General features: G+C 46.6%; 1 protein-coding gene across 2 annotated transcripts in view; it reads right to left on the reverse strand.

Moving 5' to 3' along the window:
• Positions 1-15,587, reverse strand: part of KLF3 (KLF transcription factor 3) — a 36,047-nt gene extending 20,460 nt beyond the window's left edge. Inside the window, exon 1 of one of the 2 annotated variants that reach the window (XM_079770099.1) lies at positions 15,105-15,587. The gene's annotated coding sequence lies outside the window, so the exon portion shown is untranslated. Of the gene's footprint in view, positions 1-5,757; positions 6,925-15,104 lie in introns of those variants that run through there. The other variant, XM_079770100.1, reaches the window with a different exon arrangement.
• Positions 15,588-16,940: the final 1,353 nt, after the last annotated feature.

Consider the following 16,940-nt stretch of genomic DNA (forward strand, 5'->3'; position numbering starts at 1 on the left):
CTCAATCCCAAGGTTACTTTAAATAAAAACTAGTAAAAATAAAACATAATATTCCTCCTCTCCCCTGCCCCCAGAATGGCTGGAATTTGTTTCCCCTACCTATGAAAGATGCCATTTTGTATAATTAAAACCAGACTCCATGGTCATAACCAGATGAGAGCCAATTGGCATTCCTAACTCAAATCCATAAACCCGGGCGTTTCTGGAACAATAGTAAAGCCCCTTCCAAGAAGTAAATCTTCCTTAAGACTGTAGTGCAAACTCAACAGAAGTTCACATTAAATATGAGTGTCAAACACTTTCCCTTACAGAAAAATCAGGGGGGAAAAAAGACAAGCAAAAAGAAAACCTAGAACCAACCATCATTAATATCTTTGTTTTTATCCTTACAAATTTTTTAAAAAACATATTTTTATTGATTTCAGAGAGGAAGGAAGAGGGAGAGAGAGAGATAGAAACATCCATGATGAGAGAGAATCATGGATCGGCTGCCTCCTGCAAGTCCCCCACTGGGGATCAAGCCCACAACCCGGGCACGTGCCCCTGACTGGAATCGAACCCGGGACCCTTCAGTTCACAGGCCGATGCTCTATCCACTGAACCAAACCGGCTAGGGCTCATTACAAATTTTTTTACATGGGATTACAGTATGCATAGAATTTAGTATCCATAATTTCACTTGACAAGTTATTAGGAAAATGCTTCTTTTCGGTAAGCATGGCTCCATACCATCACATTCAGCATGCCACATCAGTTTATGTAAATTGTCCCTTTTTACTGGGCACTTAGGTTGCACATCCTTAATTTTTAAACTAAGTTTTAGTCTTGGGTGACAAGCATGGACATTTTCCAAAGCATATGATGTATCATCCAGCAAAGGTACTGTATTATTTCCATCAATAAAACAGAACCTGTTTCCCAATCCCAACATTTCTACCAGCAACGTGTATTATCACTTAAAACAAAGCAAAACAAATCCTGCCAACGTGCTAGTATCAAAATGGCAAATTATTTTTACTCTAAATCGATTTAATTACTGAATTAAAATTTATCATTTACATTTCTTCTTTTAAGAAATGCCTATTCAGGTCTTGAGTTCTCAGCTTCCCCTCTCCCCCCCAACTGTTATTGTTTTCTAAGCACTTTTTATATGTGAAGAACATTAGCTTGTATTCACACCCATTCTTTTGCAAATTTCTTATTAGAAAATCAGACACTCTTCAGCCAGATGCAGCTTGTCCTTGTTCAGTCCTTCTCTTCCCTGCTTCCAACATTCTGCTCGTTATCCATGTATTTTCTTCTTTGTTCTATACTAGTCCACTTGTGGCATTAGTCCACATAAAGCCAACCGCTCCCTCACAGGACAAAACATTCGGTCTGCTCAATCCCCAGCTGCACTTCACAGGTAATGGAATCACAGCCCCGCTCCTACTCAGATCTTCATCGATCTCTTCAGGCACTTACTATCCAAGTTTGGTTTACCTGTTAGAGGCGAAGTCTTTATAGATCACTTTGGTTTGGGTGGAAAAGTGAACAAGTTCTAGACTGAGTTCTACCTGAAAGAGCTGTACAGTCCCTGGTTCTCGATTACTTCCTATGTTTTAGCATTAAAACTACCCATCCCCACCCCACCCCACCTCCTGACAGTAATCTGTGGTTTGCTGTGTCCATGCCCTATGGGTTTATACTAAGATATCCCCACATACAATTATAAAAGTAATACCATGTTCTTGTGTTTCACTGCTTCCTTGCAGAAAGCCTCTCCTGGGTCTTGGGACAACACATGAATATCATTTTTAACTCAACATAAGACCCTGACTTCAAAGTCCTATTTCCCTACATCATAGGATGTATTGTAATCTGTGAACACAATCTGATACCAGGGTGCTCAAATCAATGGTGCTACCACCCTCATGTCTTCCAGCAAGAACAAACCCCAACAACCAGCGAAAAATGGATGATTTTCATGATGATGAAAACCCCTTTTGTGCTTTGAGATCTCTTATTAACCAGTTCCCAGTGTAGCAGCTATACAGATCGATGTTTCTAAAAATTGCTGTCCAGTATCCTATACTGGACCTTAAACAAAAGATGTGATATGTGCTTGTATCAGTGAGGTCAGATAATTCAGCAGCCCTGACCCATGGCTGGCCACCCTCCCCCAAGCCTTTTAAATGGAATTAATCCTTATAGATGCACCCACTCCTCTGACCATATCTTGATGCAAATCCTTCTAAATAAGAGCCCTCATATTCTCAGGCGTCTAAGGAAAGAGCCCAGGTCAGGAGACTCAGGAGTTGTATCCTAGCCCTCCCAGGGGCCAACTCCTTTCACATGTAAAAGGACATCTCTTTAATCTACTTCCTAAAATCCATACCCACAATGTTTTAGGAAAAGAAAATTAGAATTAAAACAAAACAAAACAAGCTCTAAATGGTTTATATCAATAGGTATGCACTCCATTTTTTAAATATATATCCTGTACAAAGAGCATTAAATTTGTTGGTTCTGCCCTAGCTGGTTTGGCTCAGTGGATAGAGCGTCGGCCTGTGGACTCAAGGGTCCCAGGTTAGATTCCAGTCGGGGGCATGTACCTTGGTTGCGGGCACATACCCAGTAGGGAGTGTGCAGGAGGCAGCTGATCGATGTTTCTGGCTCTCTATCCCTCTCCCTTCCTCTCTGTAAAAAATCAATAAAATATGTTTTAAAAAATTAAAAATAAATAAATAAAAATTGGTTGGTTCCAACTTCTGGAACACTATCAGGCATTTGCCTCTTTGCTAACATGACTTTTCAGAAGTAATAAGAGTTGCGTATCACCACCCTATTCAGTCCTCTGTGCTTTATTAGAGGTCACCCCTCCCCCCCCCCACACACACCCTAAAAAACACCCTCCGATTAAACTCACTGTAAGAGTTCACAGCTGCCTATGTCCTCCATGAGATCTCATTAAGCACCGGGTCATTTTTCACCCGCTTCCTAGCCTCTCCTCACCTCACCTGCGCCCTTTACTCCCAGTGAGAGCCGCACAGTGGGAGTGAGATGATGGGCTCTGGAGTTCATTCTGGTCCAAATGCTAACGCCACCATTTCGCCCATAAAGCCTTAAATCCATTTTCCTAATGACCACTGACTCCATTTAGAAACGAATGACACATTAACCTGCTAGTTCTTGTATCATTTTAAGCCATTACTTAAGTTACTTTCATTCTTTAATTTTTATGTTTTATCTAAATTTAAGGAAATTAGTGCGCTTGCAACCCTAAGAGAGTAAAGTCTAATATAAAGCATCTGTTTCACCAAACCTGACGCACTTTTATTTTAAAAAGAGCTGTCAATGGGTGTTTCCATTTGTTCAGACGGTGCCTTAGAGAAACTCAGTAGTGATGAAGGGAATATTTCTCATTTTAGAAGTATTTCAGCTAATAAATGAAGAAGGAATGGGAGGATTAGAATACCTCATTTTGAAACTCCTAACTAAAAATAATGCATCACTGGATAACAACAACAACAAAATTCTGTGCAAAGGTCAAATATCACTAGGAACAAAACCACATCTAACAGCACATTGTTGCCTACTTGGTAGCTTGCAAAATGACCGGTTATGCTTTTAGTGCTAATCACAGGAGAGGGAACAAGATAAAGGGCATGAAAAGAAAATGATGAACCCTAATCTGTTAACAAGGGCTTCCTGGGAGTGCGGGTGGGAATGTGACAGCTTTATACACACCAGTGTGCCAACTTTAAAGTGAATTCTACAATTAAACCTTTCAATTAAAACATGAGAGGGGAGGCTAAGCTAGAAAGGAACCAAATGTAGGAAGAGAATCAAACATATGAACACTAATCATGAATCGGTTTATTTGCGAAAGGCCTGTATACCTGTACCCACTGTGCTTACCTCTGGGCAGGCCACTTAGCCACTAGTACCGACTATCTTTGGGTCAGAGAAGAGTGACTGCAAGGTCTCCAACGTGCCTTGCATAGAACTGAGAAGCAGCCAGAACACGGGAAGAACGGAAGTCTCTTAACTTAGTGGCTTTAGTTCCCCACCAGCAACTCAGTACTCTGGGGATGTTACCATCATTTTTAAAGAATGCTAAAAACTACAAATTCTGCAGAAAATCTGTTACACAACACTGGCAGCAATGCTAAGTCCGACCAGTAGGTGGCGCGCTAAAACAGGTATTATAAGACACCGGCAGCAAATTGCGTTTGCCAACAGTCAGGGTCTTTAAACCTAGTGGGTTTTAAGCAGGCTCGGGAATTCTGTTAACCATTTTATGTGGGTATCACAGACACGAGGAGGCCCCAAATGTGGTTCTGTTTTTTTTCTTACAACTATTTTCCAACCATAAACGCATTTACATCTTGGTTGTATGCTGCCTAGCAGAAATATAGTCTAAACTAAGCAATCCCAAGATAACGAAACTGCTTTAAAAAAAAAAAAAAGGGCAAAACTAGTTTAAAAAAACTTTTAAGTTACTGAGGTACTTAAAAGGAAAAATATAGAAACACCATCATTGCCAAAACAATTTTCCATAACTGGAGCAAATGTCATCTTTCCCAACTGTGTTATTTTGCTGGGAAGGGCAAGACAGCTGGATTTTCCTCTGAGAGGAAGAAACACGTTTCTCTTCATACTCTCTCCACTTTTACTTCTAACTCTTCAGATGTTGAAATAAAAGGTCAGATGTTTTACCAAAACGTTAAACTGCATGATTATGTATTAAAAAGCTTCAGTGGATCATTTACATGACGTTTCAGAAGTAATACAGTTGCGTGTCACCACCCTATTCAGTCTTCTGTGCTTTATGAGGGCACAATGTGCCACAGAGCTTAGAAATACACACAGCCCTTAACGTACCGCGGTTACGATTTACCAAATCTCCTTTGAAAGCTGCTTGTCTAGAGGATAGAGCATGTTTATTACAAAAACAACTTTATAAATGACTGCCCCTTCTTTAGAAGTATGAGAGAGAGAGAGAGAGAGAGAGAGAGAGAGAGAGAGAGAGAGAGAGAGAGAAGATTGAGAATATGAAGGCGAACAGAACGTGTGTCTGAAGCAGTTTCTTGGTGACAGAGCAGGATTTGCCTCGGACATTCTCCCTTCTCATCTTTTTGTTATGCCTTCTCTTCCATATCTTCCTTTCCTTATATTCTCAAAGGGTCCCTGCATTATCCTTCCCAACCCAGCCTGACCCCACCTAAGGCTCCAAATCCCCTCCCTCCCTCCAAGCAAATCTGTTTCCTAGCTGACCTCAGCCAGGTGTAAGAAAAACAGGATCAAATCAGCACATCTTCTGTAAGTACCCCCTACCGTCCCCCCCCCCCCCCCCCAGCTTTTAACTCTCCCAAGCATTTGGATGTTAAAGGAGGAAGCATGTTTCTCCCCCCCCCCCCCCACCCCATAACACCCCCGCCTGACTCTTTACTCCTCAAAGGAACTTCAGGGGGAAAAAGAAAAAGAAAACCCAACAAACCAATCTCTGTGGTGTGTGTGTGTGTGTGTGTGTGTGTAAAATTCTTGGCCAGGAAGAGGACCAGGACAGGCAGGCAACATCCCTGTAGCTACACTTCCTTTCCAAAGAAACTTTTCTTTCTTCACTTCTGTCCCCAAACTCTCTAAGCTCCCAAGGAGCTGAATACTTAATGGCAGCTGCTCTGGCCAGACCCACGAGGGGCCAGGCAACAGATGTAAGCAGGCGTTTTTTGAAGTTGGAGGCTCTTTTCAGAACGGCCGAAGGCTGGCACCTACCTGGAAATGCGTCCCGTTTTCATATCACTTGAGGACTTCCACCTCCCTCAGTCTTCTCTAGTTGGTTTGAAAGGGGGGGGGAAAAAAAATCCACGGAGTACTTCTAAATCTTTGCCCCTCATAAATTAGTTATTTTGCATCAAAATGTTTTGTAAATGGGAAAGAAGTTAATTATTTAGTTTCAGATTAAATATAATGATCCAGTGAGCAAACAACCCGCCCTCTCTCCTCTCTCGGCTAACAAGCCACCCAATTTTACTTTCCTGCCTCCACCCATCTGCTCCACCCTATGGAGAGTTGCCAAGGCGAGTCCAACTTGTCCAAACAGGACATGGCTTCAGATAAGATTCTGCCCACACCCTGTACTTCGGAAAGACGGAGTGAAGCAATTGATTTTGCATGTAAATAAGGACAGGTGCAAAGGTAACAACCAGGCACAATCCCTACACTTTAGCCAGAAGGAGGCCCAGCAATGCAGGGGTGGGGGTGGGGAAACCCAACCCAGACCCGGCAGGTAAACTCTCAAGTTCACAGCCACCTGGTTAGTAGCATTCCATGCCTTTCTTAAAAAGAAATTTTAGCAAACCCTCACCATTTTCAATACTAAGGTTACACACACTTGTTTTCCTTCTTTAGGCTGACAATTTCGTATTTTCGTTTTCAGGGCAAGCAACCCAAGACCCACTGAGAAATTCCCATGATGCATAATCCTGCTGTGCACGGATCTTTGTGTCTTATAAAGGCTGCCCCGGCCCTCGCAGTTCTCTTCTGTGGAGTGTTATATAATCAAATCCAGAAGGGCTGTGTGAGGCCAGGCTGCCTCGCTCTGCTGGTGCCCTATCACTGGAGACCCACCCCGCTCCACCCTAAGGGGCCTCCACCCATGGGCCCCACCCTGGAGGGAGTGGGAGGCTGGGAGGGACCAACTGGCTCCAGCCAGCAGCTAGTTCCTGGAAACTCTGGCCTCAGCAGCGATGGCTGGAACCTTAAAAATAACCAGAAAGAATCGCCAGGGTGGTGGTAATTCCCTGGGCTCCTGAGAATTCTCCACTAAAAGTCTATCTCATAGCACCCCGGAACCTTTGGATAGGGACCATGAGCTAACACTGCCCTCTCCTTCAAAGGAAACAAAAAGGAAAGAGAAAAGCACTGGAACCACTGCTATGTAGGAGAATTAATTCAACATGTCCCCCAACCAAGTCCTCCTCCTCACTCCTGCCTTGAAACGGCTGCCAGGCTGCCCCCTACCTCCCCCCACTTGCTTTATTTTCTGGTCCTTCAGCATGGAAACCTCTCGGTCCATTTCTGCAGTTGCCATCCAAAGCCAAGCCCTCAGTGCCTCAGGACCCTGTTACTGGGGTTTTTTCCCTCCCCTGGCCTCCCCACCTCCAACCCATCCCCATCCCCTGGCCTCCTACATTTCTCAAAGCCCTCTTCTCATCTAGTCTTTCCTAAGCTCACAAACCTTCCTCCCTCCAACGGGATCCCCAGGGCTTGGGGAGTGGGTTCAAGAACCCATGCTCAGCACCCCTCTACCAACCAGCGGCCCCCTGCTCCAACAAGCGCCCTTCATGCTGGCGGCCCTGTCCCCCACCCCCAATGCCTTTGTTCACTTTTGGCCCTGATGCTGGGCAACCCGCGAGGAATGCCCCGTCCCCTTCCGGCTTATCTCAATCCTCCTAATTCTTCAAAGACCAGCTCAAGGCCCTCCCCACTCTGTGCAGCCGCTGACTGCACCCTGGTACGGCAGCCTTCTTACCTAGATAGGCTGGGCCTTTTCACTTGCCCAAGGTAGGTCTCGGACCAGCACCTGAGCATGTGGTATACTCCCTTGGAGGACTCCCTCCCCACAGGAGATCAGGCTTGTCCACGAAAGGACATTTTTTTTTTTGGTCAGGCACGAGGAGCCAATAGAAGAGGACTTAGTCCATGCTAAGAGTTCCACAGTCATTTGCTCTCTTCCCTTTGAATACACTTGGAATCTCCCTTAAATAATTAATGGGGATGAGGCAGACCAGACCTAACCCTAAAGGAAACTAAACTTCTCTTTAAAAAAGGAAAAAAAGAAAGAAAAAGCTTTTGCTCCTAACCTTAATCTTGCCTGTTAGGGGTCCTCCAGAAACCTTATCAGTTTCATCCTCAAAGAATATTTTATTACCCACCCAGAGAGATCTAAACAAGTCTAGTGTCAAGGTCTCTACGCTGTTTTAGAACCTAAAATAGAAAAGAGAGAGAAGAGGCAATTGCACGAGGGGGGGGGGGGGGGTTATGTGTAACAAAAAACACTAGGTTTTTTTTTGAAAAGCATACTTCCCTTGACCAAGGAAAGCCAGGGGTTTCCTGTAGATCCTTACCACCTTTATGGCTGCCCATCTGCAGGTGCTGTTCTTTACAAGGACTGTGTCACTCAAAGCCCACGAGGTCGGTACGACCTTCCCATTTTACTGATGAGAACACTAGAACAGAGAGGCGAAGTAATCTGTCCAAGATCACACAGCAGCTAAGTTGTAGAGCTGGGATTTGAACCCAAAGAAGGCTGACTTCAAGTCTGGTGTACTTGGCACCCCACTCTCCTTCCTCGGACAGAGGACATCACCACACCACAAACAGCAATCGTGGGATAGCGATTTCCGTGAACAGATCTGTCCATGGGGCGTAGGGCATTGGGGGACAATGTCTTTCTTTACAGGAGCTGCGATTTCAGTCCCTCCCAACTGGTCCCTGATGCCTACCTTCTCTCGTAGAGTGCATGCTTGGACACAAGATCAAAAGACGCGTTCTGAAGGCCCTAAATTAGGCTATTATTCTTCCCAGCCAATGCACCTGCAACCGGTCCATAAAACTGCTGAGAAAAATTGGCAGCTTTACTCAAGTAAATACGGAAATCCTCATAATCACTGTGCAAAGGTGCAAGGGTCAGGTCCTCATCCCCATTTTAGAAATGAGGAAATGGAGGAACAGAGGTGAAATGGCTCGCCCAAATTTGCAGAGCTGCTTGGAGCTGCAGGCCAAGAACGAAAGTGTGTCTGCCTGTGGACCAGGGCTCTTTCTGTTCTGCTTCAGTCTGCGCCGTGGGACCGACTTTTAAGTGAAATCATCTCACATTAGGGTCACTCCCTGGTAACGGAGGGTGTGGGACGTGTGGCGGGCAGCGCCGCACCGGCCCATGCTCGCTTGGCAGGACCAAGGGAGGTTCCAGCGGGCGATTAAGATTTCAAAACGCCTTTCTGGTTAGAGCACTCTGGACCGACTCCATCCTGTGGCACAACGAAGAAGAATGACTGCACATAATTTGAGATTAGCTCTAACGAGTAGGTGTTCAGTGAACACTTGGGAGATGCATACATGAATGGATGTCAATCTCCACTTCTCACATGCTCGGGTAAAATGAAGGGCAAGGGCCACAGAATGACCGTCTGCCAGGTGTCACCCGGTGAAGCGAGCCTGAAAAATCACCTCCTAAAACCTAAAACACCAAGTAAAGGTGAAAACTTCTGGAGGCTCAGGAGAGAATAACTCCCTTGTTTGGAGAACTAAGTGGAGCAGGAACTTGAACTGACGAATGAAAGTCCTTTTGGGGTGCAATGCTTTGGAAGGCACCAGGGTATAAAGTGCAGGAACAGATAAAGGAGTGGATTTCAGTGATTAGACTCAAAAGAACAGTAATTAGTATACAGAGCTTAGAGGCCAAAGGAGAAAAAAAACCCACACCCGATTCCCAGGTCGCTCTCCAGGGTAGATGCACTCACCTCCACGTCCACTTGATCTCCTATGTCTACATTTGGCCGCACTCCACTGATCTGGGTTGAGACTAGCTCCAGGCCATGCCTGGAGATCCTCAAGCCTGCCAGAGATTGGTAACCATCTAGAGCATGCCTCAAGCTAATCTAGGCTCTTTGGGGTCCGCCTGGAAGGGGGCAGCCTCAAGAAAACACCCGCTTCATGGAAATCAGGGCAAGAGCCAGATCCAGGGTTACAAGGAATGCATGGGCTGAAGGGCCACTTAACTTGCTACATTCCGTCTCCAGGTCCCCTAATCATTAGATGGGGGGAATGATAATGTATTCCGCCTAGCAACACAATAGAGTGAGTTTCAAAAAGATCCAGACCTGTTTTGTTAGAGAAAGAACTTTACTATTAAACACTCTGACTGAGGGGTATAAAATATACTGATAATTTTTTAAAATGGTCCATTGAATTATGGTGACTTTTCAGGAAAAGCACACAGCCAGTTAAGAGTGTGTGTGTGTGTGTATGTGTGTGTATATATATATATATATATATATATATATATATATATATATATAATTTTAATTTGAGAGAAAACAGTCCTAGTTCTGGTTCAGAAACGGTGTCTCTAGCATTATGTCTCTTATTATTGCTAAATTTCAAGGAAAGAGGTGGGGTTTCAAGGGGTGGGGTGGGGTGGGGAGCAGGACTACCTCCTTTGGACAATGCTCTCCCCTATTGGGGTAGACTGCTGTCTGGTTTCCTGTCTCGAGCTCTGCTTCAGAGGACAAACAGGGTCTGGAAAATGAGAATGCTAAAAACCATCATAATCCTTCCTTTCCACCTCACTCCAAAGATGATTTTTGACTAGAGTATTACATGTTAGCAAAGCAGGTAACAATTGTTTTATGATTCTAGGGATTTTTAAAAAAAGCTAGAACCAATGATAAATGAAGCACTTCAGAAAGAAACCCAATTTCCAGAATAATGTAATTCCTAGTATTAAGAAGATGAGGTTGTTTATATTTATTTTTCTTCAAACACAACCAGTGTGAAAATAGAGTAAGAATTACCACCTAAGAAAGCTGCCCATTTTACAGCAAAAATGGTGATTTGGAAATATTAAGAAGGGGGAGTGAGGATAAAATGGAATTGAATTAGGAATGACGATTTACATGGTCAAGAGATAAAATTATTATTCCCTTTTTTTTGTAATTATAGTAACTTTCAGACTGTTATCATTTACCCTATTGTTTAGTTTAGCATTTAGAAGCTTGCAGAATTTTTTTTTTTCCTGGTAGAATATATTAGCTCCTTACAATCTCTATTAACCACCTCCCTTTTCCCACAAATGAGGAGGGAAGAATGATTTGGGGTAAGCCAAATAAAAAAACTCAATCTATCAAATCTACTTGGATTGTTAACAACTTTGGAACCAAAACAAAACAAAAATCTTGCTTCAATGTGGGTTACTTATGAATTATAGTTGAAAGGCCTCTTGTCCTACAAGTCAGCTAATAAATCAAGTTTGCTTCATCCAAAGAAGAAAAAAAATCTTATTGAAACTTTCCAAAACTCCCATCTTTTTTCAAGGAAAGTCATCAGTAGTCTACTATTAGATCCTAGTAGTTTTCTTAATATCATATTGTATATTTATCCATAAGGCAAAAATGTGGCGGAACAAAACATTAAAACCAAAGTACTATTATCATCAACTTTTGGAAGAATATGGCCTAACTTGCTGCCTTACTTAATTATTCCATTAAATAATATTGTAAGTAATTCCTTTAGATTGTAAAGAAAATCCAAAAATAAGAACTTTAAAAAAGAAACTTGCCAAGTTTTCTTTTCCAACCATCTCTTTAAAACTTGGTTTCTGAAGAACCAGGAGAAAAATAATTTGTTCAAGTAGGTTTTAAATAGTTAACCCACAACTGGCAGAATATACAAAAAAGAAAAAAAATGGGGTTATAAGAAAGTTGTTCTTGTAAGACAATAAAAGAGTATTCTCCTGTTTTCAAAACATAAGATTAAAAATTTTTTCCAAACTATCATTAAATGAATTTCCTATTTCCAGTTCTCCTTTTCTTTGACCTGGTTATTCTTAAAATAGTTTGGAAATCAGATGTAGAAGACCGTCAAATCTTTGTCCTTAAAAAAATCCTCCTAGTACTTAAGTGTTTCTCTTTAAAAAGACTTGAACCTGGGATTCCCTCCCCCCCCCCCCCCCCAATATATCTTGTTTTGCTTTAATACTTTTTCTAAAGATTTGTTCCTTAACATAGGCAAGACTTTCACGCTTCCGATGCCTTGAGCATCCCTTGTTAAATGTGAACAAGGATGGGCCACCTCTCTCAGATAAGGATAGGTCTTCCAAACTGTGAGGTGGTAATCCTGAACCAGAATTGACAGCTTCAGGGCAAAATGCCTATCTCAAAACAAACACCCTAGGCACCTCAAAACAAGAATAAAAACCAACCAACAACAACAAAAACCAAAACCTCCTTTAGACTTCTAGCCAATATGCACACCAGTCTCAAGTCACAATTGACAATGATACGTTTAAAAAGGTAAAAGTCTTTATTCACCCCCATAAACACACTGGAGGCAAAAGGGTGTATGTAAAAAGGTTAACTGACTTCTCATTATGACATAACTCGGGCATCTTAAGCAATAGCAAGTGTGTAGAGACATGATAACTCCCTGGGTGGGGATAGGGAGTTGAGGGGCAGGGACCAAGGCCTGGTCTGGGCTACTGATCTACCAGAAAACAGCCTGAAACAGGAAAGAGCACACATATGCCACTTGGAATGTATGACGCAAACCCCAGCCTTGAAACAAAGAACAGGAAACAGCTCTGCTGGCTGTGCTGGAGAGAAAGCACAGAGAAACATTTAGCCGGCCCTCCCTGACCCTATATTCATGAGCAGCTGGAGTTTCTAAAGACAACAACAGGGGGGTGGAGGTGTTTGTTCTATGGGTGTGAATAATAACACCCGCTTTATACAGGGGACCTGCCCTATTTACAAATAGGAGCTTCCACACACAGTCAACGTAAGAGAACATGGGATTTTATCATATTCCAGCAGCAGAGACCTTCCTAATTAACACCAGTCTCCCTACCGGTTTCTTTTGTCTCTACATCCCCCATCCCAATGGCTGGTCTCTAGCCACGACCAAATTCTGGGTTAGGGTAATAATTATCATTCAGCCTCAGAGCATCAGTAGGAAAATGAAGATAAAACACTGCTGTTAAGAATTCAGATTACAATTGGGTTATACCACACAACTGAAAAAGTGTCCCTTAGCCACATAACTAAATTCTAAGACAAAGTGTGGACAGCTAGTCACCTCACATTTTTCAGTCCTTTTCAACTGCATAATTATAAAAATATTTGCACACAGCTAGCTGCACATCTGTACACACGTCGACAGAAATTCACCTTTTGAGAATATGATTCTGCTCCAGACATTTCATATAATCCAAAATTGTTACACAATCTGTAGAACAGAGTATCAATTAACAAGAGTATCGATTTTTATAAATAGGCTAAAATATTTCCTTTAGGTATTTTTAGGTTAGTAAAATCCATTCATATTCCTTTTCCCATTATTTCTCTTTATTTTGTTAGCACTGCTGAACTCAGGTTCCCATGATCAGAGATTTAAGAATTTCTGTGTAGACATTAACTCCAGGTTTAAAAAAGAAAGAAAGGAAGAAAAAGGCATCACTCTCCTTATAGCAACCAGAAGATTGGGTTTTAATTAGAAACTTTGCAGTGAAAAAAAAAAGCAACAACCTTTCTCCAAAGCTATGTTGCTGTTTTATATCTGACAAGGTTTTGCAGTCTAAGCAGCTACTTTTCTTTGTTATTGTCAAGTTAGAATTTTTATACTTGCATTCTCCTGCATGCAAGCCATATGCCCCTTACAGTGTCTCTTCATTGAACTTACTAATAGTACATTACGTTTTTCCCCTTCTAATGGTTCTGCATCAAACCCCACTGACTGTAGAAATTGAGATGTTTCTCTAGGGAATTTAAATTAATCAAACATCTCATTTCAGGTTTCTGTTAACAGCCTAAGGTCAACTAACATGTTCCATGTTTCAAGCCGGAAGAAACTTATACCTTCACTTTCTTAAAAAAAAAAAAAAATACTCGCACAATTTTGGATAGTGTAATGCTATCAGATTGTTTTTTTTCCCTGAAAGGAAGTTTCCCTCAGGTTAGGCAGATTATCATTCAGATGGGACTTCTCTCCAAAATAAAATGCTCCTCAGATTCAGACATAAAGCACTCAAAAAAAAGGACATCACAAAATTGCTCTGTGGAAAAACCTTTAATGAACTGCCCTATGCCTCACTTGATTTTGCTAATAATTACAGGTACAAAACCTAAATAAATAATAATTACAGACTCTTCCCCCCTCCCCCCCTCCCCATATACCAGACTCTTGTGAGAACATAATATATCTCTAAAAGTGTCTTGGCGATCTTCGTGGAAAAATACATTCTGAGTGAGTGAAAATTTCAGTGCAAAATATTTATTTTAGCGAAATACAAAAAGGTGTGCAATTTCCAATTTCCGTTTAACCTGCCTTACTCAAAACAAGTCCCGTCCACATGCTTTTCTCCTAGTACTCGAGTGTTTGTCTTGTTGGAAAATGTAAAGCAAAAAAAAAAAAAAAAGGTTCTCCCGGTTATCTGCCAAAGAAGCGGCTGTGACAATTCCAGGTATGACCTGCCATCTCCAGGAAAGCCACTGGGGATCAAGCCCTGGGTCCCGGGCCGGCTCTGGTCCCTAACTGCAGGCAGCTGCCTAGGGCGGTCGCCGCCTCCGGCCACGCTGCAATCTTTGCTCCAGGCACTGCGGCAGGTTCTCTCCGTGCCCCGAGGAGGACGCTCCAAAGCCGGCCGGCCCCCGGGGATCCAGCCGCCCGGGCAGCTCCTGGGCTCCAGGACCGAGGATGGGATGCTGCCTCCTGTCCCAATGGCCCCAAGTTTCTTCCCAGAGGGACCGGGAGGCTCTTCCAAGTTTGTTCCGGCGGGCGAGCCACCGCGCGCCCCGTCCGAGAGAAGGGGGGCGGCGGGGTGCGCGGGCGGAGGGCGGGGAGGGGGAGGGCGCGGGAGGGAGGTGGGGGACCCGGAGGGGGAGGAGCGGGAGCGCGGCCTCGGCGCTACCTTTCTCCAAACAACGTTGCCACACGCGGAGACCACTGAGATTTAGGGGGCTTTGGAGGGGATCGCGAGCGAGCGAGCGAGCGGGCGGGCGGGCGGCGGCCGGGACCACACAGGTGAGCCCCCGCCCGCGCCCTCGCCCTCGCCGGCGCCGCGGCGGGAGCTGCCGGCCTCGCTTCACCCGCACCCCCGGATCCTCATGGTGGCTCCCCCCAATCCCACACTTTCTACCGCTAAACCCGGGGACTTCCTCCCCCTAGTCTCCCTCTCCGCCCCCACCCCTGGCTGCGAGGAGCTGTTGCACTTTCCCGAGCCCATTGGCGCCTGCACCCCCAACCCATTCACAGAGCACCCCGTTAAAAATAGGAAACCGGACGAGCCCCAAAAGGGGGGCAGCCGGAGGCGGGCGAGAAGGAAAGGTGAGGGAGAGGGGACTTACTTTTCGAGGTGCAGTGCTGAGCGCTGCAGATAAGAAAATAAAGGCCCGGCTCTGGGCTGCCCGAACCCCGCGAATGCAGTAATGTCAGCGCCCCAGTGCGGGCGCGGCGGCGGCGGCGGCGGCGGGGTCGCAGGGGACGGGGGCTGCGCGCGTGCGGCGGCGCTGCTCGGCTCGCGGGCGCTCGCTGCGCTCCGGCTCCGGCTCCGGCCCGGTCCGCGCGGCTCCGCTCCCGGCTCCCCTCTGGCTCCTGGCACCGACTCCGGGCAGTCACATGACGCCGGCGCCGCTCGCTCTGCGAGCCTCCCGGGGCTGGCGGGGTAAGTAGAGGCTGGGACCCGGGGTGGGAGGGTCAGGGAGGGGAGAGGAGCCGCCGCGGCCGCCCGGGCTGGGCGGGTCCCCACCCACTGGGTGGAGGCAGCCGCCGGAGGGGTCGACCGAGTCACTCGCGCAAACACGCACCCCGCCCTGCGCCCTTCCCCCGCCACCCCCGCCTCCCGCGCCGCCTCCGCCCCGCCCCGCCCAGTCACCCGGGGACGGCCTGACAGACACTCATTATTCCCCGGAGCCGGGCGCCGCCCCGCCGGCCCAACCTGTCCCGCGAGGCGCGGCGCGGCCGTGGGGCTGGGCGGGCGCGGCGCGGCCCCCGCCCAGGAGCCCCCGCCCTCCGGCCCCCGCCCGGCCCCGCGCCCCCTCCCTGCGCCCTCCGCCCGGGAGCCCGCGCCCCGCCCGCCTGGACCCGCCGCGCCGCCGCCCGAGCCCGGGGGGAAGGAAGGGCGGCGTTGCCCGCTGCGGGCGGCACAGGGCTTCAACCCGCCGCGCCGCTTCCAAAACACACAGCCGGGCTCGCGGGCGAGCTGAGGCGGGGGACCGGGCCGGCTGAGGCCATCCATCAGCCGGCCCCGGCGGGCAGGGCGGCCCCGGGCGCGGCGGGAAGGGCTGGGCCCCCGCGGCCAGGCGGCCCCTCCTGGGCCGAGTGCATCCAAGTCTCTTAAAGGAAAAGCAGAAAGGGCACCGGTGGGGACGGAGCGGGTGGACCGGGGCCGAAGCGGAGAGGAGTGGCGGGGAAAGGGAGGGCATTGGGGTGCCTGCAACCCGAAAGTGGCCCCGAGTGTCCAAGGTCATTCCCCCTTCTCTTGGCGCGCCCTTCCTTTGTGCCCGGGGCGCGGGGACCCCCTCGTCGCCCACCCCACAGATGGGCGGCCCGGGTGGCGCACCCCGCCTCCCAGGACTTTTCTTTGAAGGCCCGGTGACCCCGAAGCAAACTTCCCACGGGCCTGGCCTGGCCCCGGGAGCGAAAAGGAGACCAGGAGCAGCGGCGTTTGCTCGGCCGGGCCTGCCTGAAAACTTGGCAAACTTCGGGCCGGGTCCTCCCTCCCGCCCCCGCGGGAGAACTCGGGCCAGCGGAGGGCTCTGCCCCGCAACCTTGCATTTCAGGCCGCTTCCCTGGGACCCAGCCCAAGGGTACCCCGTGGCCTTCCCTGCGCAGAACGGCGGAAACGCGCGTTCTGGCCAAGCCAAGCCAGGCCATTGGGAGGACTTTGGATAGCCTGGTACCAAATGGAGTTCAATGCTTTTGGAGTTTTTTTTGTTTTTTGTTTTTTGTGTGTGTGTGTGTGTGTGTTTTTTTTAACAGTATTAATGTAATAAAGAATTAAATAAAAAAAGAACAAAGGACAAATTGGTTCAATTGTTTTAGTCCTGTGTAATGTTTAAAAAACGCCCTGCTTCAGTCTATGACTTGTTATTGCTTCAAGATGTTTTAAAGGCCCTTTCAGTTCACCAGTCTCACTTTGATGCTTCATCCAGGCATGGTACTACTTAAAACGTGGAGATAGA

Source organism: Cnephaeus nilssonii, assembly GCF_951640355.1.
Source record: "Cnephaeus nilssonii genome assembly, chromosome: 1".
Taxonomy (NCBI): domain Eukaryota; kingdom Metazoa; phylum Chordata; class Mammalia; order Chiroptera; family Vespertilionidae; genus Cnephaeus; species Cnephaeus nilssonii.